This window comes from Pezoporus wallicus, unplaced genomic scaffold (assembly GCF_028554395.1).
Source record: "Pezoporus wallicus isolate ANWC-B61680 ecotype Strahan unplaced genomic scaffold, APGP_CSIRO_Pwel_v1 contig_8215, whole genome shotgun sequence".
Taxonomy (NCBI): Eukaryota; Metazoa; Chordata; class Aves; order Psittaciformes; family Psittacidae; genus Pezoporus; species Pezoporus wallicus.
The window spans coordinates 23,004-46,098 of NW_026635779.1; the positions used below are offsets into that span (position 1 = coordinate 23,004).

General features: G+C 44.8%; 1 protein-coding gene across 7 annotated transcripts in view; it reads left to right on the forward strand.

The window, feature by feature from the left end:
• ELAVL2 (ELAV like RNA binding protein 2) overlaps nt 1-23,095 on the forward strand; it is a 119,903-nt gene that overhangs the window by 22,744 nt on the left and 74,064 nt on the right. The window contains exon 1 of one of the 7 annotated variants that reach the window (XM_057398239.1): nt 31-60. The exons of 1 other annotated variant lie outside the window; for it this stretch is intronic. The gene's annotated coding sequence lies outside the window, so the exon portion shown is untranslated. Of the gene's footprint in view, nt 1-30; nt 61-829; nt 847-2,758; nt 2,824-23,095 lie in introns of those variants that run through there. 5 more of the 7 variants (XM_057398244.1, XM_057398252.1, XM_057398250.1 and 2 more) reach the window with 5 other exon arrangements.

Consider the following 23,095-nt stretch of genomic DNA (forward strand, 5'->3'; position numbering starts at 1 on the left):
GCGCCGCCAGCAGCTTGCGTTGCGCCGGGGTGCGGAGCCGCCGCCGCGCGTGTCGCCGGGGTAGGCGCGGGGCGGACGGCCGGCGGGCGGGGGGAGTGCCGGGGGGGGGGGGGGGGGGGGGGGGGTGGGTGTGCGTAGCCACGCGCGGACACACCCCCCTCCCCCTTCCCCCCGCGCAGTCCGGGGCCGCGTGCGGCACGCAGACACGCGCGTCCCGGCGCGGCGCGGCGGCAAGCAGGCAGCCGGGCGGCGGGGCTGCTATAAATCTACGGGGCGGTCGCCTCCCGGCGCTGCGCGGCGCGGCACGGCACCGCTCCTCCACAGAGCGTCCTCCCCCCCGTGGCCTCGCGCGCTCCCCGCCATGCAGCAGCTGACTTCAGCGGCGATCCGCTAGGAAAGGATCGGCAAGCAGGGAGCGAGCGAGCGAGCGAGAGAGAGAGAGGGAGAGAGAGACCGTCTTTAAAATCGCCTTCATCCCTTTTCTCTTTGTTCCAGGCTTTCTCCCTCCCTCCTCTTTTTTTGTTCGGCTGGGTTGCGAGAGCAGGGCAGTCCTGTCACCCTCTCTCTCTCTCTCTGGGTCCTCCCGAGTGTTGTTTTTTTTTTGTGTTTTTTTTTTAATTTTAAATACATTTTTTTCGTTTGATTTTTCCCCTGTATTGGACTGTTGGGGGAGGGGGGGGGGGGGGGGGGAAGAGGATTTTGTTGTTGTTCTTTTTTTAACCCTTCCTTTTAGAACTGTCCCCAGTTTAGCTCTCGCGCGTTGCCTTGAGAGAGCTGTCCACCTGCCTCTTAGCCCTCTTAATCGGGAAAACTGCACCGTTACTTTATTTAGCCGAGGAGAGGAAGGTAAGTTGTAACTCGGATCTTCCCGTGTTTGTGCTTGTGCGTGTGCCGCAGGGTCCGGGCGAATGCCCGAGGTGCATGCCGAGTAGATGGCCGGTGTTCGCTCCTCATTAGCGCCCTTCGTGCCGACGCGCTGAGTGAGGAGCCTGGTGTCCGCCGCGCCTCGGGGTGAGCGCTTGCCAGCATTTGCGGCGTGGGGACAGGGGCCCCACTCACAAAGGTTCTCGTCCCCTTTTCCTTTACCTAACCCCAGGCCCGGCCCCGCCGCGGAGCTCCGGGGCCGCAGCGCCCGTCTTGGTGCGGGAGCACCCGGAGGGGCGGGGCGGGTGAAGGGCGGTGTATCGCCTTGAGGAGATCAGCCGGCGTTTGCGGATCAGCCGGGATAAGCCCCTCCGCGCCTAATTGCATTATCCAAGCGGCACTCCGCGCTTCTTCCGGTGCCGGGGTGGTGGCGCGTACTGTCACCGGGTGCGGAGAGCTAGGAGCTCGCCCTAGAACAAGTTATTACCACCGGGGGGGGGGGGAACCTGTCTTGTAATAGCTTTGATTAACCCGCTGCGGGGGGATGGGGAGCGTGTCCCTTTGTTCGGGGTGCTGCGCGGTGTAGCGCGGCGGCGCACGGCCGGGGTTTGTGCGGCAGCAGCACTAATCTCTGTCCGTGGTCCTACCGGGGCGGCGGGGGACGGTCCCCGGTGTGAGTGGGAAAGTTTGCATCCGGGAGCCGCCGCAGGCATCCGAGCGGGACTCCGGGCGAAGGCACGGACAGGGCGTCCCGTCCTCGGGCGCGTCTCCGTTCTCTCGCCCTCTATCCCCGCGGCGGTGGTAAACGCCGGCGCTGCAGCGTGTGCTCCTGGCAGGGACCGGCCCCGACCCCTGCCATTGTTGTTTAATTTATGCCGAGCACGTTGCCCCGTACCCACCTGTTTCACGCATGAAAATAATTGTGAGAGCTGTACACGGGGCAGACTGGCGGTCGGACGTGTTCCTTTAGCTCGTTTCTAAGGACCGGTCCTGATGCCGGTGCTGAGGCGTTTAATTTTGACTACTCCCCGCGCGTTGCAGCGGCAGAAAGGCGAAGGACACTACACACCAAGCCGTGCTCTCCCCGGGAACGGGACTCCCCTCTCCCAGTGACATCCCTCGGGCACTTGCTGGGGACGAGCAGTGGCGCGCTCGGAAGAGCGGAGCCTCGGGGGTCTGCCGCGGCGCTCGCAGCCTTGCTTTCCCGGGGTGGAGGGTGTCCCCACCCCGGCAGACGCCGGCGGGGAATGGGACAGTGCTGTCGCAGCAGCTTGTGCTGCTCTCGGCCAGCACGGCTGCCCGCAATGGTGTGCGGAGCGCTCGCTGCCGCTGCGACCCGTCGGACGGGCGGCTCGGGGGTGCGTCATGACCTTTAGAAAACGAGGCAGCGCAGGACCTTCGGGGAGAGGCGAGCAACGGTGGGGGCCCTACCTCTCGCCCCGCCGGGGAGCCGGCGCCTGAACACGGGCGGGAACGGGAAGGCGTGTTCCCGCCAGTTCTGCTGAGCGCAACCCGCTCCTGCTCTATCCCCGCGCCTGCCGTCTGCAGGTGCCCGGCAGCGGGGCGGGGCGGGGCGGGGCGGGGCGGGGCGGGGCGAGGCGAGGCGAGGCCCGTCCGGCCATTCCGCCGAGGCGGGAGTGGGGCCCCGCCGGGCCTGGGGGGAGGGGGGGCGGGCGCAGGGCTTATTGAGTGGCTGCCGGCGGCGTCACTCAGGCGCTGGGCGCGGGGGCGGGCTGTGGGGCCCTTTATAGCCCGCCGCCGCCCCACGCCCGCTGCTTGCGGCAGGGCAGTTACGGCGTGCTGGGCCAGCGGCGCCGGTGTCACCGGAGCCAGCGGTGAAGCGGCCGTCGGGCACTGCGTAGCTGCCCTTGGGGTAGCAGGGCACCTTTTTTTTCAACCCCCACTCCGTCGGACAGCAGCCACGCTCCGTGGGACTTTCTGCAGGAGCAGTCCCCAGCGGTAGTACTCATGGGCAGCGCCGGTCCCGGGTCTGAGAGGGCGAAGGGCTGGGAAGGGCGCCGGCGTTCGTGGGGAGCTGTCGGTGCTGTGCCGGCAAAAGGGCGGAGGTCCATCAAGTGGGCTTCCAGTCCCAACTGTTTCGGTTTGTTTTTTTTGGTTGGTTGGTAAATGTTTAATTTTCGCAAACGGCTCTTTCTCCCGCTGGATGGGCTTCATCCCTTTTTTGGTTCGCCCTCTTCAGATTTTGTGAACGCTCCCCCCCGTTTCTCCTATAGGGCTAATTGCATCTCTTCTCCCGACAAAACATAAACGCTTTGTTTTGTCTACAACATTCCTCTGAAGGAATTTCTCCCCCACCTATTTCTCCAGCGCGGGTCTGCCACTTGAGTGCAGCTCCCGTTCTTGGCGTACTCCGCACTTCTCTCGTCTTGTTCAGGTCTGACCTTGCGCTGACTGGGGTGTCCGTGTCCACAGTGGTGCATCCGCAGCTGTCTGCCTCCGCCGTCCCGTCTGGTGGAGCCCGGGGCAGCGGCTGGGAGCGGGAGGAGGCTGCCGCTTACTGCAGCGGAGCTGTGAGGTGGGCTGCAGCCGCAGCTCCGGCGCACCTGTGCGGCGCCGGGAGGCGGGGAGAGTGCAGAGCCGCCCGGCGGGGTATGGCCGGGGCTCCGGGGAAGCGCGGCTGTGGCAGCCCTTCTCCCGGTGGAGCGAGCCCCGGTCCCGACCAGCCGCGGGGGCCGAGGGGAGATGCGGAGGTGCCGGGGCTCAGCGGCGTGCATGGCTCGTTTGTCGTGTATTTCATACCGCTTGGAGGGGGTTACTTTTTGGTTAAGAGGCAGGACTTCGCGGCCGCCTTGGATCAGACCGAGGCATCACCCTGTCACCTCTACTCTTCGCAGAGGGTTTTCCCTTGGTTATGTTCATTGCCCGCCTTTTCAGTTTCACCTGCCCCGGGAAAAATGAAGTCTTCTCGTTGTTGCTTTGCTTGCGCGGGGAGTGAGGTGCCTTTGTTTCATCTTTATAGCGCTGATCGTAAGATAGCCGGAGTAGTGAGGTGGCTCAGTATCCCTATCACAGCCCTAATCCCCCTTGCTCAGCCAATTAAATACAGGTGTGACTTGTTAGAACATTAAAACTGATATTTATGGGGGAAAAAGAAAGCCTGCAACAAAAAAACAAGCACCCACAAAACAATACTAAACAAATAAGGTTGTCTTACTTTAGTTGATTTAATTGAAGTTTGTAAGAACAGATTGTGTTTCTACATTTATAGAGTTTTGAAGACAACTTTGGTAATGTGGTTTAGTAGCTACATAGGACTTCAGTGTCTGGTTTTCTTACATTTGATATTTGATAAAATAGCAATGCCTGACTTGAGAATTCTATAACTTGTATTTTCATGAAAGGTAAAGGGTTCCCAGTTCTGTGCTAAAAAAAAAACAACACAACAAGCCCTCACAAAAGAAAACCAAACCAGAACATGCCATTTGACTTTATTTATCTCTGCCTTGAAGGCCAGTTTTAAATTAAACTGAGAGAGTCCAGAAAATATTAAGTAAGTGGGGACCTGTTCTGTTTAGAAAATGGGCACCGGGGTATTAGTTAGACCTCTGTTTTTACATTTTTATTAATCCTGTGGATTGTGAATCTTGAGGTTATATTCAGTACCTCCTTCTTTTCGCTGGCTCTTCTGAAACCTATTGGGGATGACAGCTTTGAGAGGACTCTTGAGTCTGTTTGTTGTGGTTTAACTCCAGCCAGTAACTCAGCACCATGCAGCCGTTTGCTTAGCACCCTTTTCCCCCCACTCCAGGTGGGATGGGGAGGAGAATCGAAAGAATGTAAACCACATGGGTTGAGATAATAAAGTTCAGTAATTAAAGTATAACATAAAACTGTTACTAGTAATACTAATAAGGGAAATAACAAGGGGAGAGAATATAAAACTGAAGAGCTTTTAAACACCAGTGATACATAATATGATTGCTCACCACCTGCCGGCTGATACCCAGCCCGACCAGAGCAGTGATCTACCCTTCCAGGTAACTCCCCCCCCCGTTTATATACTGGGCATGATGTGCTGTGGTATGGAATACCCTTCAGGCTAGTTTGAGTCAGGTGTCCTGTCTCTGCTTCCTCCTGGCTTCCTATGCCCCTCCGCACTGGCAGAGCATGAGACTGAAAAGTCCTTGATTGGGGTGTTACTGACCAACAGCTAAACCATCTTTGTATTATCAACATTGTTTGTGGACTAAAGGCAAAACACAGCACTGCACCAGTACTGGGAAGGAGGGAAAAAAAAACTCTTGCAGCTGAACGCAGGTCACTGTTTTATAGCTATTATGCATTAATCAGTTTGTTTGCAACTGCAGAATTGTAATTCTGTATACTGTTTAAATTGGAATATTACTTAATCAGAGGGAAATGCAGGTATTTGAAATTTCTGCTGTGATCTACTGAGAGCATTGCAACTACAGATACATACAAGTGACCTTGAAACGGCTAAGGATTTTTATCACGTGTAAGAAATCTGACAAAGCACATCTTCAATGCTCCTTCTGAATGTCTTATGGGTGTACCTAAACTCATTATTTCTGCTCAGCAATAGCTCTCTTAATTTTGTATGTTTTTAATCTGGTGGATTGATTGATCTTCTCTATAGAGATTTTAACTGCTTTAGGCTTTGAAATGGATACCTCTCCAATATGTTCACATTTGCATAAATCCCTTCCTGTTATTTGCTTAAAGCATACTAGTGCAATATTTTGCATGTAAATTTATTGTGGCTTTCCCATGCTCATGTAAACATCAATTTTGATTCTTCTCTCTGGATTTGTTTTAAATGCTGTTTTTCAGTGAGGGGGAAGAACCTTTTGTGAGGGTGGGTTTTGTTGTCATTTGTTGATTCATTTTCTCCTCAAAAATTGTGAACCTACCACACTTCAGATTGGGTTGGGTAATCCATGTGTAGGGATTTAAAATTGTTTTAAACAGCTGCTAGATCTGCAGTATCTGCTTAAAAAAAGGCAAAAAGGCTTTCAGATTATTTACCAAGTTTGTGGATGGCAATATTCAAGCTGCAGTGGTAGCCCAGGCTGAAGTCTACTAAAGCTGCTATAATGTTAAGCTAGAATTTTGGGGGGCATGAAGCTAAGCTTGCTTTATTTGGGGACTCAGTAAAAAATAGATGACACGTGACCTAGTCTTCCAAAAGCCCAAGGAATACTTTAGCTTTCCTGTGCTTCTTAAAATAAGTCAGTGCCATTGCAGAGTTGGACTTTGCAGGTAAAAATAGTACCAAGGATGCACGCACAAGCTTTTTCTGAATAAAAGTGATGTTAAAATGCTGCTTTTATAGGTAAAACGTTGTCTTCCTATGTAATGGCTTTTGATTGTATTTATTGCCACTGATGTTCATAGTGATAAAACCGGTTGTTAGCTAATGGGTAAACTCAGTTTGTGATGAATATACATTTCTGTCTTGCTTTAAGCCTGCTTTTGCTGTAATGATTTCCTGATAGATGGTAGTATCTAAACAGGGCAGTGCATATTACCAGCTGTGACTAAGACTAAGAGAATGTTGCCTTTGTGCAGAGAGATTTCTTGATTGATAGCCCCTAAATCAATTGAAAAATTGCAATACTATCCAGGATTATCTGGTAAATGTTTTGGGTTGTCATCTATAGTTCCAATTCTGAAGGAAGCCACTACACATTTTGATCTGTTGCCTGTGTAAATCTACCTAATTTGACTTACTCAAAAGGATTAGTTCTAGAGAAGCTGGTATAACAGAATCTGTAGCTTTTAGCTGCTACAACCAGTGGGCCAGATCAAGATGCTTTGTTGCCTAATCCTTGTTGTTGAATTAATAAGTCATTGTGAATTTCTGGTGGCAAAGCAACATGGAGAGAGGCTCCCTGATTGATTCCCACTGATGCTCGGGGAAGCTGCCAATAACAGGCAAGCTGCTTTTGCCCAGTAGGCATTGCTATTGATTTGTAGGGACTCAAAGCATCTAATATTTTGCTGCTGAGCAACTAAATATCATACTGAATTTGTTAGCAGCTGTGGTTAGAACAGCTAATTGTTCGTCTTCCGTGTGTTTGGAAGTGCTTGCTCTTTCACACAGGCTTTTTGGCATACAGCTCTGCAGAAAGCACACCTCGGAAAGATGACCTCAGTGAAACACTCAGCTTTAGTAGTCAGTGTTTTTGTAGGGAGTGAAGTTTTTCAGCTTTAAAACTAAATGAAATACTTACAAAGCTTAAGCATGCTTTCTGAGAAACTTCTTTAAAAATTCTAAACCCACATCAAGTTTTTTAAATAGCTCACAATCGAAATCTGACTTCACTGGCAAAATATCTGGAGTTTTAGGAGTAGTAATTATATAATGACAGAAATTGCAATGGGAAGGCATTACTTGCATACATTTGAAATATGCAAATTGGGAGCAAGCTGGAGCTTTCCAGATAGAGCTTAAACTAGTGTCACCCTGTTTTCTATTCCATTTGAGCCATTGTTCCTTGTGGTACTCCAATACTTGCACAACAGGGGTTTTCATTTGTTTTGATAGTCATAATAAGACCGGACATAATGCAGGCTTGGAAAAAGCTACAGTTTCACAATAGAAAGTCAGGATGAGTGTTAGGTGTTTAAGTGTCTTAGCAATGCTTAACTCTTGTGAGTGTACCAGCCTAGGATTAAAATGAGAATCATTACAGGTGGTCTGAGGCGTCACTTCACAAAACATTTGTGATACTGATTCTCCATTCCTTCATGACGTCCTGTAGTTGCTGGTGACTAAATGATGCTGCTTATGATCAGAAACTGTACAGAGAGATGCTTAGACTAGATGAAGCTGTAAGATGTTCAAAGAAAGAGTATTTTGGTTTGCTATGTTTAGCAAAGAACTCCAGGTATTTACCGGTAAACCTGCAATGGTTGACCTAATAGCTCAGAAGCTTGAAAATACTGAAGTGCTCAGGACATTGTAGGATGGTCTTAAGGACTCCAGAGACACTCTGGTCTTTAGCTGAGTGTGGGATTGATTTAGGAAATGTTGTATGCTGGCCAGTTACTGATTTGCTAGAATGTACTGTGTGTGTAGTTTCTTGAATGCTTCATACCTGAGTACTGGTAAAATAGGGCAAACTTAAACATTCAAATACTTTGTAGAACAGTCTACACAGAGTTAGGAAAAACTGTCCCAGGTGTCCTGGAATAATCACTGTGATGTACTGATGCTTTTCTGGAGGTCTGTGCTAGCTGCATTTGCTTTTAGACTGTTCAGGGCAAGTGTGTTTAGCCAAGTACTTACTGAGATTTAACTGATTAAACTTTGTGGTTTTCTGGAATTAAACTGCAGTTGCATGGTTGCTGGAATACTGATGTTCTTCTGTACTTTAAATCTTAATGACAGAAATGAAATTAGAATTTGTTTTGCAGAATGGATGAACAGAGTTAATTTTTTAAAATATTAAAATATTTGTAGACAATTGCCTTAGTCCCTTTATAAAGGTTGGGAGGAGGAGAACTAGCTATGGAAAAGCAACGTAAATCCAACTTCTCTATGAGTAGCATCCCTCTTGGTCTGTTGATAATATTTTTCAATACTGTTCTTGTTCCCACCTCCCTCCCTCACTCCTCCGAAAGTGGAATCATGGTCAGAAGGTGTACTTGGAGTCAGCTTCCCTGTGGCTTTTCTTTACTTGCCTGTTGTTTCTTACATTGATTTGCTGAAGATTTCTGCAGTATTTCCTGGAGTGAAATAAGGAAAGAGGCGGGACAGAAGAGTATACTCTGTTGTTTCTACCTGGCTGAATTGATAAGGTAGTGGTTCCAGGAGGTTTTGCAGACATTCAGACTCTACCTGCATGGCACGGAGCTTGAACATTTGAAAAGGGTCCCTTTATGCTGGCCTAGACTTTAATTTTGTTCCAAGCATTAGTTGTATCCAAATTGAGTTTTATAGGAGAAAAACGTGTGGTTTTAAGAGTCTTGAATCTAGAGATGTGTTTTTCTATATACTGAGATCTGAACAGTCGACCTTTGTGTGCAGGGGGCTGCAGGGTTTTGTTTATATGTAATGATATGTGTTAATACACCTTAATGTAGATAAAATCAGTTAAGGACTGCAAGAATACTGGTGATGTACGTCTTCACTGTGTTCCCATTCTGATTTTTTTTTTAATGGAGCCCTTGTTTTGGTGCCTCCATTTTGTTTATTGTCCTAAAATGTCAGAAAACTAATGCTGTAACCTCTGTTTTTATTAAACCATTAACATTAAATTTCATATGCATCAACCTAGTTTAAATACAGTGCAAGATCTTTGGATTTATTTACTTTTCCTGTATCTACTGTTCATCTCCAGTCTTGAACCAGCAAATGCAGAGGAGAATATTATTGCCTGCATATCTCAGTTGATTTAAGAAATGCTTTTAAGTATTTTAAATTTAAATCTTAATATCCTATCTGATTATAATTGTAATTAAGAATATTTTTATCTCCAGTAGCATGCTTAGAAGTCTCATTAGACTTCCTGTTCTGATTCTTTTCTACCCAAATATGCCTTAGAAGCTGCTTTCTGTTTCCAAAAGAGGAACAACTGAAGTTGTAACTTAAACACCGTATGCTTCTTGTAACAAACTATGCATGTACTGCATGCATGCAGTAGGGAAGAAATAAGTTTATTAATGGATTTAACATTTTTCATTTTGATGTGTTTACACCTTGAGCTGTAACCCAAAATTGTGTTCCTGACCTAAAACTGCTATTGCTGATCTGGCCAGAGCACCTATTAAGAGGTCTAGAAAACTGACAAAGTGAGCTGCATGAAGTGAGGAAGACTTTAGAAGCTGCTTTTGCATTCAGATAGCTAAACTGTGAAACTTGGCATAGCAATAGCACTTGCCTTGGACTGCATCCAGGCTTAAGATGTTGGTAGGCAAAATGAGAATTACAGCCTCATTAACCAACTGAGTAGCTGATTTATTTTTTTTCTGTCACAGTTGAGCAAACTGAAAGAAAATTAAATGGAGTCATGCTTGTCTTCTGATAAGGGCTATTTTTATAATGAGTGGTTCTCAGTGAAATTTCTCGGAATGAGTGCAGCTGAAGGATATAAAGCTAGCCATCCTGATGGAGACCAAGGCACCTTCTGGATATAGCTTTGATCAAAGATCTCTTCTCTGCTGAAATTGGAACTGGGCTATAGGGTTACTTTTATGTGTAGAAGTTTTCATGTACAGCTCAACATAGTAAGATGGTGACTGCTTCCACATTTAGTGGTATAACACAGATGACACGCTAATCTGGAAGTTGTCCCTGCTGATGGCAGAGGTGTTGGAAGTAGATGATATTTAAAGGTCACTTTCAACCCAAACCATTCTGTGAATCTGTGATAAAGTGTATAAGGGGGAACCGTATCCTGGGCCGCATCAAAAGGAGTGTGACCAGCAGGTCAAAGGAGGTGATCCTGCCCCTTTACTATGCTCTTGTGAGACATCACCTGGAGTATTGTGGGCAGTTCTGGTGTCCTCAACATAAAAAGGACATGGAACTGTTGGAACAAGTCCAGAGGAGGGCCATGGGGATGATCAGGGGACTGGAGCACCTCCTGTATGAAGATAGGCTGAGAGAGTTGGGTCTGCTCAGCCTGGAGAAGAGAAGGCTGCGTGGAGACCTCATAGCAGCCTTCCAGTATCTGAAGGGGGCCTATAGGGATGCTGGAGAGGGACTCGTCATTAGGGACTGTAGTGATAGGACAAGGGGTAACAGTTTAAAACTTAAACAGGGGGAGTTTAGATTGGCTATAAGGAGGAAATTCTTTCCTTTAGGGTGGTGAGGCACTGGAATAGGTTGCCCAGGGAGGTTGTGAATGCTCCATCCCTGGCAGTATTCAAGGCCAGATTGGATGAAGCCTTGGGCGACATGGTTTAGTGTGAGGTGTCCCTGCCCATGGCAGGGGGGTTGGAGCTAAATGATCTTAAGGTCCTTTCCAACCCTAACTAATCTATGATTCTATTCTATGATTCTAACTGTGTGTCCAAGTTGGGTAATATTAGGAGAAATGTAGATTTCATTATTAATTCTTGAGTTTGATAATCTAGTCTTCCAGAAGTAGCTGCTACAAAAGGACTAAATACTGCAGTCTTCTGCTGTGGCAGAAGTACAAGCTGCTTTTTTTTCTGTAGGTATGGCTTTTTTTTTTTATCTTTACAAATACCTCATGTGTAGCCAGGGAGAGTAAGGATTGCTTGTTTTGAAGCATATTTAGGTGTCTTGAAACAAAGGATGTCAATATTCCCAGTGAAATGCTAAGTCAAATTGCATGTTTTTTTTGTGTGAATTGCATAGAATGATCAAATGCACCAGGTTTTCTGTTTGAAGCAATGTATGAGAACAGAAAATTAGTTGATAATATCTATAGGAACAGGTGTGTTTGTTTTTTCCTTTTTTTTTGTTTGGTTTTTTTTTTAAATCTGATACTGCACAGTTAACTTCTTCATATCAATCTCATGTAATCTTGGTATGTCAGTGCCCAAGATCAGGGACCTAATTTTAGTGGCTGTTGCTAGTATGTGCTCAAATATTCTAGGACTGAAAATAATGACCATCTAATTGTAATTTTTCTGCTGTCTGTTAAATTGGGTTGACTTGCCTGTTTAAAAGATGATTTATATGTCTTTGTGTGATTAGCCTGGCCTAAGAAGCCCATGCTACTTCTGTCTGAAAAATCTGGCTGTTAGGCTATTGGAAAGAGCTGTAGGCATGTGATTTTAATCATATATTTAGTCCAAATTAAGGTAACAGTGTAAATTTCTGTCAAATTCAGTCCACATATACAGGGCGTATACTGACCCACATAAATGGGTATGTAATGGTGCACTCAAGTATGGCATGATGTAGACAACATGGAATACTATCTGCCCAGCTTTGAACACTTGAATGCAGATGGTAGCTGTTTGTTATATGTAGTGTACAGATGGAAGTATTATTTAATCCTCAGTGGAAAAATACAGAAGTTGTACAAAAAGATTAAGTGGGAATAGGAGCATAAATTTCTTGAAACACAAATATTTGAAGTATTGTGGATGTAGCAAAGAGGTGAAGATGCATTTCATATTTGAGTGCAAGATGAATAGTTTGATCAGTGTTTGTGACCCAAATCTGAGAACTTGTAAAGCTGATCAGGCTCTTGAGACATCTGTTAAGGTATACCTTGTAATCCTGTTTGAAAACTCAGTAGACAGTGGGTATAGTTCATGAATCCTTCGTTTCCAGATGTGCTTACCCTTGTGGTGTCAGTTCTGTGTTTTGCTTTCCTGACCTGAGGAAGTTGAACTTAACTTGCATACTTACAGCACTGCAGTCTTAAGTCACTAACAATACCCAAATCCAAATTTAGGTGCATCATCATGCTTTCACATTAAATATTTTAAAAGGTTTGTTTGAAGGCTTAATGCTATTTAGCAGTCTCACTACAGAGGTTCTGCCTTGCTTTGACTTGTAGATGGATGGGCAGTTGTTGAAGTTTTTTATTTGATCCTTTTTTTTTTTTTTGTAGCTGTGAAGTTTCAAGAGGGGAGTTATGCACTGTACTGTCTAATTCAGAAAGCTATTTTCCACACCTTCTTGAGCCAGAAAAAAAGAGTCGGACTACATTTTTGGCTCTGGGGTCAAGAAATGTGTTCCCTGAGCAGTAATTTTCCACAGGTGGCTGCTGTGTCCCAGGCACCCTTAGTCGAGAGCCTAAACTTTTCTAACTATTGCTGTTCAAAATGGATGTTTTGGGTGAAGCACAAAATTAGATGGGAGACACTGTTCCTGTAGCAGAAAGATGTCTATGTCCAGGTCCCTCCCTAGATAGTTTATGAAGTGGGCTGTTCCTTGGCATATTGCTCTGTGGGGGGGTTTAAAAGTAGTTTATCTCTTTCCCCTAGCTCTTCCCCCACTCCATTAAAACAAGTCCCTCATCTGAAGCTTGAGGGGTGAGTTTGGGTCAGATGAGCTTGGACATGTGTTCCTTTTAGCAAGCTGGTGTTGGTTTCCACAGAGATTGTTTGGTGAAGCCAGTGTTTGGCAAGGAGCAGAGGCAGATGCAGGGACTCCAGGGACCTGCCATGGTGGTTTTGGAAAGAGACTGAAGGAGCAGTAATAAGACCATGGGAGGATGCTTGCTGGGCTTGTATTAGCTTGAAGAGACAAGGAGGAGAAAATGCTGTACCTGGGTGATGGATCTCGCTTCCTGAAGGGGTGAGGGCAAAATAACCTGTTTGTATGAGGAGTTTGAAAGTTTGGAACTAAAGTAGAATGGGGAAAATAGGCTTTGCTCATTAGTTTCTCCTGCTGCATGTTAATGGAGGACTTAACATGGTGGTAGGCATCCAGATGAGGTACTTCACCCTAGGAAAATAGATCTGCTGCTACTTGTATAGGTCTGTGCTGGCTGAGAAATAGGAGCTTTCTCTGCTGTCTTAACACTTCTCATAAATTGCTGTGGTTCTCCTGAAATCCCTGGATTTTGTCAGGAAAGCAGCAACCAAGGGAATGTGAAATGTTTCTGGTGTCCTCAACATAAAAAGGACATGGAACTGTTGGAACAAATCCAGAGGAGGGGCATGAGGATAATCACGGGACTGGAGCACCTCCCATATAAAGATAGGCTGAGAAAGTTGGGTCTGTTGAGCCTGGAGAAGGCTGCATGGAGACCTCATAGCAGCCTCCGAGTACCTGAAGGTGGCCTATAAGGATGCTGGGGAGGGACTCTGCATTAGGGACTGAAGTGATAGGACAAGGGGTAACGGGTTCAAATTTAAACAAGGGAAGTTTAGATTGGATATGAGGAAGAAGCTCTTTACTGTGAGGGTGGTGAGGTACTGGAATGGGTTGCCCAGGGAAGTTGTGAATGCTCCATCCCTGGTGGTGTTCAAGGCCAGGTTGGACAGAGCCTTGGGTGACATGGTTTAGTGTGAGGTGTCCCTGCCCATGGCAGGGGAGTTGGAACTTGATGATCTTAAGGTCCTTTCGAACCCTAACTATTCTATTATTCTAAGTAAGTCTTGGAGCAGGCTCCCTCTTCTTTCTCCACATAAGAACTTCCAAGTTGGGTAGTTCTGATCAGTGTCTGGACTTGGGCAAGAGCTAGCTGCCTAGCTTTACCCCAGCAGGGCAGTAGCTTGCTGCACGGCTCTGTGGGATGTGAGCTCTCTGGGAGTAGGCCCGTACCAGTCACTGCTGGTGCCAGCCAGAGCTGCAGCAGCGTCACAGCTGCAGGGCCTAGCTTATCCTGTCAGTGGAGTCTGTGGTGCCTCCATGAAAACCGGCTTAAGAAAAGATGAAATGATACACAGGTGGAGAAGAATGTGGGGAAAAAGAAACAATGAAGCAGTCTTGCAAGCACTGAGGCTGGAGAAGGGGATGAGGCAGCAGCTCTGGCCTGGGGCAGGCATGGCCCGGCAACCTGGGGAGCTGACTGCAGTAGTGGAGGACTTCTCCTGCCGCCCAAGGAGAGGACTGTGCTGGAGAAGATACATGCGTGGGAGCCAGTGGATGACCCTGTGCCATAGCAGGTGGATGTTTCCTGAAAGAGGTGCTGGCTGTGGGGTGCCCTTGGTGGAGCAGGGGGAAAAGCATGTCTGTACACCTCCATCCTCCTTGCTCTACTGGGGGGGGGGGAGGGGAGGCAGAGTTGTTGGGAGTGAAGTATTAGGATAGGGAACATGAGGTTAGAGGTGGGGGGGAAGGTATTCTACTTATTTTTTCGTTTGTTTCCCACTAGCTAAATCCATTCTAATTGACATTGAATTAAATCAGTTTTACTCAAGTCGGGTGTATTTTGCTCGTGACACTCACTGGGAACTGATTTCCTTGTCTTCACTCATGAACTTTTTCATACTGTTTTCTCCCCATGTCCTGTTGGGGGCTGGGGGAGGTGTCTGGTAAGCCCACTCATCAGTCAGTGGATTAGCCTTTGTCAGAGGATAGGGAATCTCTGAAAAAAAGTGTAGTGGTTGCTGGACTTACCTGGCTAAGCAGAGCAACATCCAGTGATGAAGATGAATGTGCTGTGTGTTAAAAGGTGTCTGAATTAAGTATGTCTGCTCTAATGCTTGTGTGCCTGAGAAATGTGGCTTCTCCAAACTCATCGCCTAATTGACAAGAAATAACCTGGCTTTAAAGTGGCCCAGAAATGTGCATCCAGGGTGTTATTAGTGAAAGGCTTTGTATTTTCTCATGTACTCAAAGTTGTGCTTGCAGAAAGAGATGGTTGCTGTGTGTGAGTATTTTAGATCCCCAGGCAGGATAGCTGCTGGATGCATTTCTGTATAAGTACCTGACCTGACAACAGGTCATACTGTCATGATGAGGCCACTGTCTAATTTTTGGCAGATCAGGAAGGTTCCTGATGAATGCAGAAAAGCCTGTTTTGCTGCTACTGGAAGTGAGTGCAGTAAGGAGCCTAATGGTAGTCTCTCAGTAGACCATTATGCGAGTTATCTTTGAGTAACTTCTGTGCCAATTAAAACAAAAGGTGATTAATTGTAGTGGAACAGAGTGTCTTTGAAATTAGTAAGTCTGTGAATCTGATGATCGATGGGTGTCATTCATATTGAGTTGAGCATGACTCCGTAGGTGTTAGGCTTGCCAGAGAATCTTTGTAACAACTTTGGGATATGAAGATTTAGGATGGTGTACAACTAGATAGGTGGAAAACAGGTAGGATTTTGGAGCTTGAAATCCAGTGGTTAAAACTTTATGATCTTCCTGGAGGCTTATTACAGGTGGACGTCTACATGCCACCTGTTGTGGTCACTATTCTAAGTGACCTGGGAAAAGGGAGAAAGTTGACCCTCATCAAGCCTGTAGACAAGGGGTTTAGCTAATGTTCTCAGAAGCACAGCTGTTGTCCAGAGGGACCAGGACCAGTTGCACAAAGGGCTGTCAGGGAACCTGTGCAATTCAGGCAGGAGCAGTGTGCAGCCGTATCCTGGGTGGGCAAAGACCTGACAGCAGTGCCAACAGGACTAGGGCAGAAGGCCCTGGGCCCTTGCAGGCAGCAAGCTGGGCAGGGTCAGAGAAGCTGGAGATAAAAGAAAGCTTCCCCCTACCCCAAAACCAGCTGGGCAGAGGGCCTGAGGTCCAAGGGGGATGGTTTTGTCTCCGTACTTTGAGGGTTTCCAGCCCACACAGGGTAAAGCCCTGAGGAACCTGGTCTGACAACATGGCTGAGCCTGCTCTGGGCAGTCAGACTGGAGACCTCCTGAGGTGCCTGTTGACCTGAATTACTCTGATCAATCTACCTCTTTTTACCTATAAAATATGTTTATTGGGCAAAGAGTTGAGACATGGCAGGGTTCCATAGTTTAAATCTTACAAAGAAACAAACAACTCTGGTAAAGAAAGACCTTGTTTTCATAGCATGGTTGAAAGATATTTTTTTTTAATTGTTGTTGCGGGGGTAGCTTTGACTTGCTGTATCTGACCTAGAAAGCTAGAATTGTATCAGAAGGACAGGGTAGGGTAGGTGGAAGATGTCGGGATCAGATTCTACTTTGTGATCTGCTCTCTCTTAAGAGGTTACTGCTTTGGAGTACATGCTATTTCATGTGACTTAAGTTTTATGTAGAAAACAAGCTGATAAAAACAAGCTGGAATATCTTAACCCTACTTTCATAATTTCACTGCTCTTGTGAGTGTGAATTCAAGGTGAATTTTCAGTCTTTTGCACTATTTCACAGTTATAATGCTGCTTTGGCAGTATTTCTATGTCCTCCCCTTTAGGCTGTAGGTATTTGGGATAGCAGCAAGATGCCTAGCGTTGTTGCCTACTGTGCGGGCAGCTTTCTTCCTTGAGTAGTAGTAGAGCCAAATGCTTACTTATTCCGAAGGACTGGCTTTAGGTTATCAATTCTCTTGAGAGGAAAGAATTTAGTTTTCTCTTCCTCTATGTAAATTAACCTATTGAGAATGAATAGTGATCTGTCTGAACTTGTTTTCCTGGTGGGGATCAACCTAGAGGCAAACAGGCTCCATATTTATATTTTCAGTAGTCTTGGAGCTAAAAGAATGCATCTCTGCATGAACCACTCTCTTGAGAGCAGTGGCTGTCAGAAGTCTTTTCTGGAAATTCCTAGGAGCAGTTCTGGGTCAAATGAGAATCTTTCTATAGCTGGGATGTTCAGTGCAGAGATGTTAGTGATGCTCTCTCTGGCTAAGAGGTGAACTAGGAGAGTGCTGTTGGCCAACACTGAGCTGATCTGTCTGGCTGAGTAGAAGCCATTCAAAATTGTTGCTTGCATATCAGTTTAAGTGTGGGGTTTAGCTTTTTTGAGAATACTGGTTCATATGGCAGAGGGGTTTGTGCACACTTCTAGGAGGACATGTCTGAGCTTTGGCTGGGTTTGGGCTTTTTCAGAGGCAGGTCATCCAGTGTCGTATGGATCAGGGTAACTTGGTGTGGGCAATATCCATCTTTGCTAGAAGAGTCTTTTGTGCAGCAAGAGAGGAAATTTGGCTTGATAAGAAATGAAAAATGGACAGGTGTGGCTTATGAGTCAGAAGACTGAAGATGGCTGCAGTAATCAGAGTGAGCCTGTTCACACAGCAGTAAGCCTGGTTTATTTTACGGTGCATTAGACTCAGATATCCCTGTTCTGCAGGTAACTTGCTGCTTTCCTAGCTTCCTGATTTGTGGAAGTAGCTGTGGCGTTGTACAGCTAAATGATAACTTAAATAGGGAGGAGAAGGACTAGCTGCTTTTCTATGCTTTTATGCAATAGAGTGACTTCTGTATAGCAAATAAAAAATGTAAAAGCTTTGTCTGTAACCAGTAACTTTTGAAATAATGCTTCTGGCACATCCTTCTGCTTCTGGTTATGAGTTGATAATGTGTAAAAGGTATGCTTCTTTTGTGGTTAACAGTATGTGGCCAAGTTGTCACAACTTGTTTATATCAGCAGTACTGTACTTATTTTTCTGTGTCAATTATTGGTAGGTGATTTTAGGAGGATTCTGACACAGAGATAGTGAAAAGCATGAAAGGCAATGGTGGCAGAGGTGTGAGGGAAGCATTGTAAGCAATTGAGGTCTGGCTCAGATGTTTTAACAGTAGCTAATTGTCCTCATTCTGCATTTGCTTTGCTTTGCTGCTAAAAATATTTAACTTGCCAAATGGTATGGACAATTTTCTTAGGACTTGGAGTTAGAAAAGAACTTGATACTTAGAAGACACTGGGAAAGGCTGCCTATGTGGCAAACAGTAGTCATGAAAACCAGGTGGATACTTGGAGGATTAGGGAGAATTGGAAAACATGATTATTTTAGAGTGAATGGTGTTAGTGGCTGTGGTTCAGCTTCTTTGCCTTAATACTGATGTATTCTTTACCTCCTGCAGTCCTTCAGGTGTAATGCATACTTTGAGTGGCCTCTAAGAAGACATCTAAAAATAAGGATCCTAAACTGCACTTCTAGTTCATTCCACCTCATAGCTATTCATTCCATTTAGCAGTTGGCATTGCCTATGCGGATCAAAACAAAAATGTCTGTCTCCTGTAGTCATGTTATATCTTCAAACCCAAAAGATTGCTCTTAAGATGAGCAAGAAATTATTCCCCTTAAGTGGAGGAGATAAGTGGATCTAAAACTGCTCAGATGGGACTGCTAGTAACTAGCCATAGAAATGTTGTGCTCTCTGTCTTGGGCTTTATAGAACTAGAACATTAGCTGAAGTTAATGTTTCAGTGTAAAAACAGAATTGGTGATAACGTATTGTTCTCCGCCTTCCTGAGTCCTGCTTTTCTCAGGAGAAGCCTATTGCTTAAGATTTAATTCTGAGAATAGTTTTGATGCATTGGAATTCAGTGGGCTGGCAGGATAGGTTGTGGTGGGGCTGGCAAAGGACCAGCCATGTGACCAAATTGTGGGAATGATTCCATTGGGGAAATTTATTCTATCCAAGCTGCTGAGTCCGGTCATGTGAGCAGGTACAAAGGAAACTTGGGAAGCCTGGCAATAGGCTAATACTGTAAACCTCCAGAGCTGTAGTAGTCAGATGCAACTACTGGATGTCTTTATGTATGTGTAATCTATGACTAGATGTTCATAGGTTGTTCTACCACAAAAGGTGCTCTCTAATATCTAGGTGAGACCTTGAAACTCATCCTTTTCCAAGGGATGTAAAGAAGGATTTGTAAAAGGAATGCTTGAACACCCTCTTCTAAAGAAGCCCGGCTGAATTCTTAAGCATCTTTTCAGTCCAGTCAATTGTAACAACCTTAAAAATAAAAAATAGCCTTTCCTCAAGGTCAGGTGCTGGACTGAACCAAGATGGTTTATTGATGAGTGGCATTTGAAATACTCTAAACAGTGAGCAGCTGGTAATCTGTTTTTTCCTCTAGAAGCATACTTCACAAGTTATTTGCAGTGTATTTTCCTTGAACTGATTTGTTGTTCCTTGATTAGGAAGTGTTTATGACTTAGTGTGTGGTGTGGGTGTAGCCAGAGCACAGCTTCTTGCTGTTTAATCAACATTTTCTTGCCCTTTTTCTTTTTATTAAGAAACTAATATTGTTCAAGCTAAATGTATCTACCCATAAAACCAGCAATATTACTGCTGTGTATCAGTAAAACATCCTTCAAAATGGTAGAAGAATGGTAGGCCTGTACTTGTTTTCTTCTATCCCATAAATATTTGAATAGGGAAAAGATTATATTAACATGGATTGTAAGTGACCTGCTATCTACATATTTTCCTCTCTTCTTTGTAAGAAGCAGGGTGCAGTATTCTGTGATGCTGTCTACCTTAAATGTATTCAGGTAGCAGTATTCATTGTGGGGCTTCCAGCCTGTTGATATTGCGGTTGTGTACTTTTTAGTCCAGTAGCAATAACGGACTATTAACATGTTATTCATTTTAAGGTATTACCTGTGGTCTCATTTCATGAAAATTTTGCACTGGATTTATGTAAGATGAGTGAAGAAGTGAAGTAGACAGCTCTGCTGGAGTTCTTACCTGTCTGTTGTTCTGTAGAGTTCCTGGAAGCAGAAGGGGCCACTTGTGAATAACTGGTGAATGTCTGGTTCTGGTATGTGATCTTTTCTGTTGACAGTTTTCTTCCTCAAAATGTGCCAAGGGACTGGTAAAACTAAGAAAGCCAGGACCACTGGTTACACAGCTCCAGGGTTGTTAAGCGGTAGAGTTTCTACTGTTCTTAATGCCTTTTTGTGAATAAGGTGTATGGCATTTCAAAACCCTGGTTTGTGTGGAAAAGTGTAGTGAATGACCAGCAAAGTTAACAATGGTGTTTCTTAATTGTTTCTAGTTATGGTTCTGCTAAATAGGCAGGCAGTTGCATTTTGGGGGTAGGTATTTATTGAAAGTCAGGTTGGCTATAGATGTAAAGCTAGAATTAATAAGATGGTAAACTTGTGTAGTAGTGTTGAACTGTTGTCAGATTATTTTGTCCTTCAGCATTTTGAAATGTCTTGAAATTTCTCATTGTGGTATCCATCAGGATGGAGGGTGTTGGGTGGGAAGCCAAGCTGCCATTAAGAGTTAAAGGTGCTTTGTAGCTACAGCACTGCAGAGGCTGCTGTAACATCAAAACACGGGTGTACTAAAATCTAAATGTGGTCCAGGCAAGAAGAGATTGAACAGGTGGAGGGTGGAGTTATTTCAATATAACACAGCTGGAAAAGCTTAGTGATTTCAGGAGATGTCTGTAGAGACTGGTGAAGAGTCCTACAGGCAAAACTTGGTATGTGGAGGGGGAGAAAAATCCCAGAAAGCCAAAGTAGTGATGATGAACTTGCACAATGGGTCAAGTGACAGTTGCTGTTCAAGGCAGTTTCCTTCTGCTTCACTTCATTCCTAAGTGTGTTTTTCCTTTTTATAGCTTGCATACAACTGTTCCTTAATACTGAACAATTCAGTTCTAAAGCCTCTAAAGCCCCTTTAGAACAATTCAGTTCTAAAGACCTCTAAAGTCTGCCATTGATAAGGAAGCTGTCGCAAACTACCTTGATGAAGTAGACTCTTCAGGAGAAATATATTATGAGTTGTATTTCCCCAGTTCTGTTCTGACATCAAATTGGTGTATATTTATAAAAAAAAATGAGGAATATAAAGCTTTATTTCTCAAACTGACTTGTTAAGTCTGAAATCATTAAGCTCATTGAATTCCTTAAAAGATAAGGGTTGTGTTATTGTTTTGACACAGGTCTTGTTTTTACTTACCTATTTATGCTGGTAACAGTGACAGGGTTGTAAGCTTGGGGTGAAAATGGTGCTTGTTATCCAAAATGGTGGAATACATTAATGTGCTCTTGAAGAACACCGTTCTGCGCCATGTATTTGCCTGGTGGTAGTGGCTCAGAGCCCTCTACTTCATTCTCTTAGCTCTTCTAGTCCATTAAAAACTCTCAGATGTATTTCAGCTACATTAACTGTTGAAATTGGTTTAGAATTGCAGATGTTGGCATGCATCTAGAGACATTTTCTGGTTCAACTTTTAGTTTAAAGCAGGGTCAACCTAGAGCAGGCTGCCTGTAACAGCGCCCAGTTTGATTTTGGTTGTCTTCTACATCTAGAGTGAGCATGCATCTTCTGGGTGAGCTGTCTAGTGCTTGTCCATGTTCATGGTGGGAATAAGTTTTGTATGTTTAAGCACAGTATGTTGTCCTGTTGCTGGATGCCTCTCAAAAGAGTCTTGGGCTCAGTCTGATTTACTTGCTTTCATATGTATTTTTACTGGTCTTACCAGTAAAAATCAAGGTAAGGAAGGCATTGACTTGTCTCAGCCTCTTCCTTGTTCATTTTTGCCAGGCTCCTTGCCACAGTCAGCAGCAAGCCTATATTTTCTGTAGTCTTCCTTCTGATTTTTGTTTTCCATATATCTGTCTTGAATTCACCTAGGACTATAGCAATGCTGGTAAGTTGAACTGACTTCACAGTTTTAAATGCACATTGTGTAATCAACTTGTTAGCACTTAAAAAATTAATTGCTCAGAATGCTTTTTCCTCTCTATATTAAGCTCTTAAAAATCAAGCACTTATATCTTGTTTTCACTGCCTATTTTTAGTTCTTTTTACAGACTTCTTACCATCATCAGTGAAAAGAGCTATGAAGTAAAGATCTACAGACTAAATATTTCTGACTTACTGAAAAGCTGTTATGCTTTCCATCTTTTTTTTTATCAAGGGTGCTACATGACAGCTTTGTCTGAACTAACATATCAACAGAATGGCAGATAGTGTTAAAGGCAAAAATCATTTTGTTACAAAAGTAGCTAAATACCTTACTCTTCTGAGCCAGTGCCCTGGTATCACATTCATATTTTTTTACGAACTCAAGCATTTCCTCATCTTGAGTGATTTTTAAATAAAGGATAAAAATACTACTGATAGAACTGCAAATAAACTGTCATAAGCCTTTGAACTCAGCTGGAAGGTTTTGTAGTACTTCTCAGTGTCAGTTCTGTAAAAGGGTTCTATTTTGATAAGTTTAGCCATTGACAGGATCTGTGGAAGAAAATGTTACAGCATGCTAAAGGCATGATGGTTAGAAGTATCTCTGGGAAGACTGTAAGACTGGGCTATTTTTGTGTAGGAGAGTGAAATCCCAGGAGTTGAAAACCCTTTCAATTGCCTCTTTCCTTAGTGGACTGAAGCTTGAACTGGAGCTGTTGTTTGTATGGTTTGAGCAGGATGGAAGTCCTTTGAACAGGAGCTCTTGTGTTGGCTGACTCAATGGATGTTGGCCAGCTTAGCTTTTTGTGGCACAAATAGTAGCTTCTGTGCTTTTAACAGGTTTTGATTCAAAACATGTCTTTGGAGTAGAAGAAACAGCATATGTCTGGCATCTATTTATGTAGTAGAAGATGAAAAGGTAGAAGACAGGCTGAACCTGTGTAGGGTAGTCATTGAGTAAGTCTATGAGACCTAGTGTCAAGAGCAGTAACTGCAGTTGGCAGGTTCATGTAGTTCCCTGGCTTATCAGAAGAACAGATGCGATGAGCACATCCAGGTTTGCATGGCTCTTTTGTTTAAGCCTTAAACTCTATAAGGGAACTGGCAATCTGTTGGAGGTTGTGTGTAACTATCGGTGTTTAAATAACTTAATTCTGTGCCAAATCTGTGTCCTGTGTACCAGTTGAGCTGAGCTGGTGCAAAGAACAGAAAACAGAATTAAAAGCACTTTGGCACTCTCTACAAAAATGAAGTGTGTTGTGAGCGAAGGAAGACTTACTGTTTTGTGCATTGTGCCCATTAACACT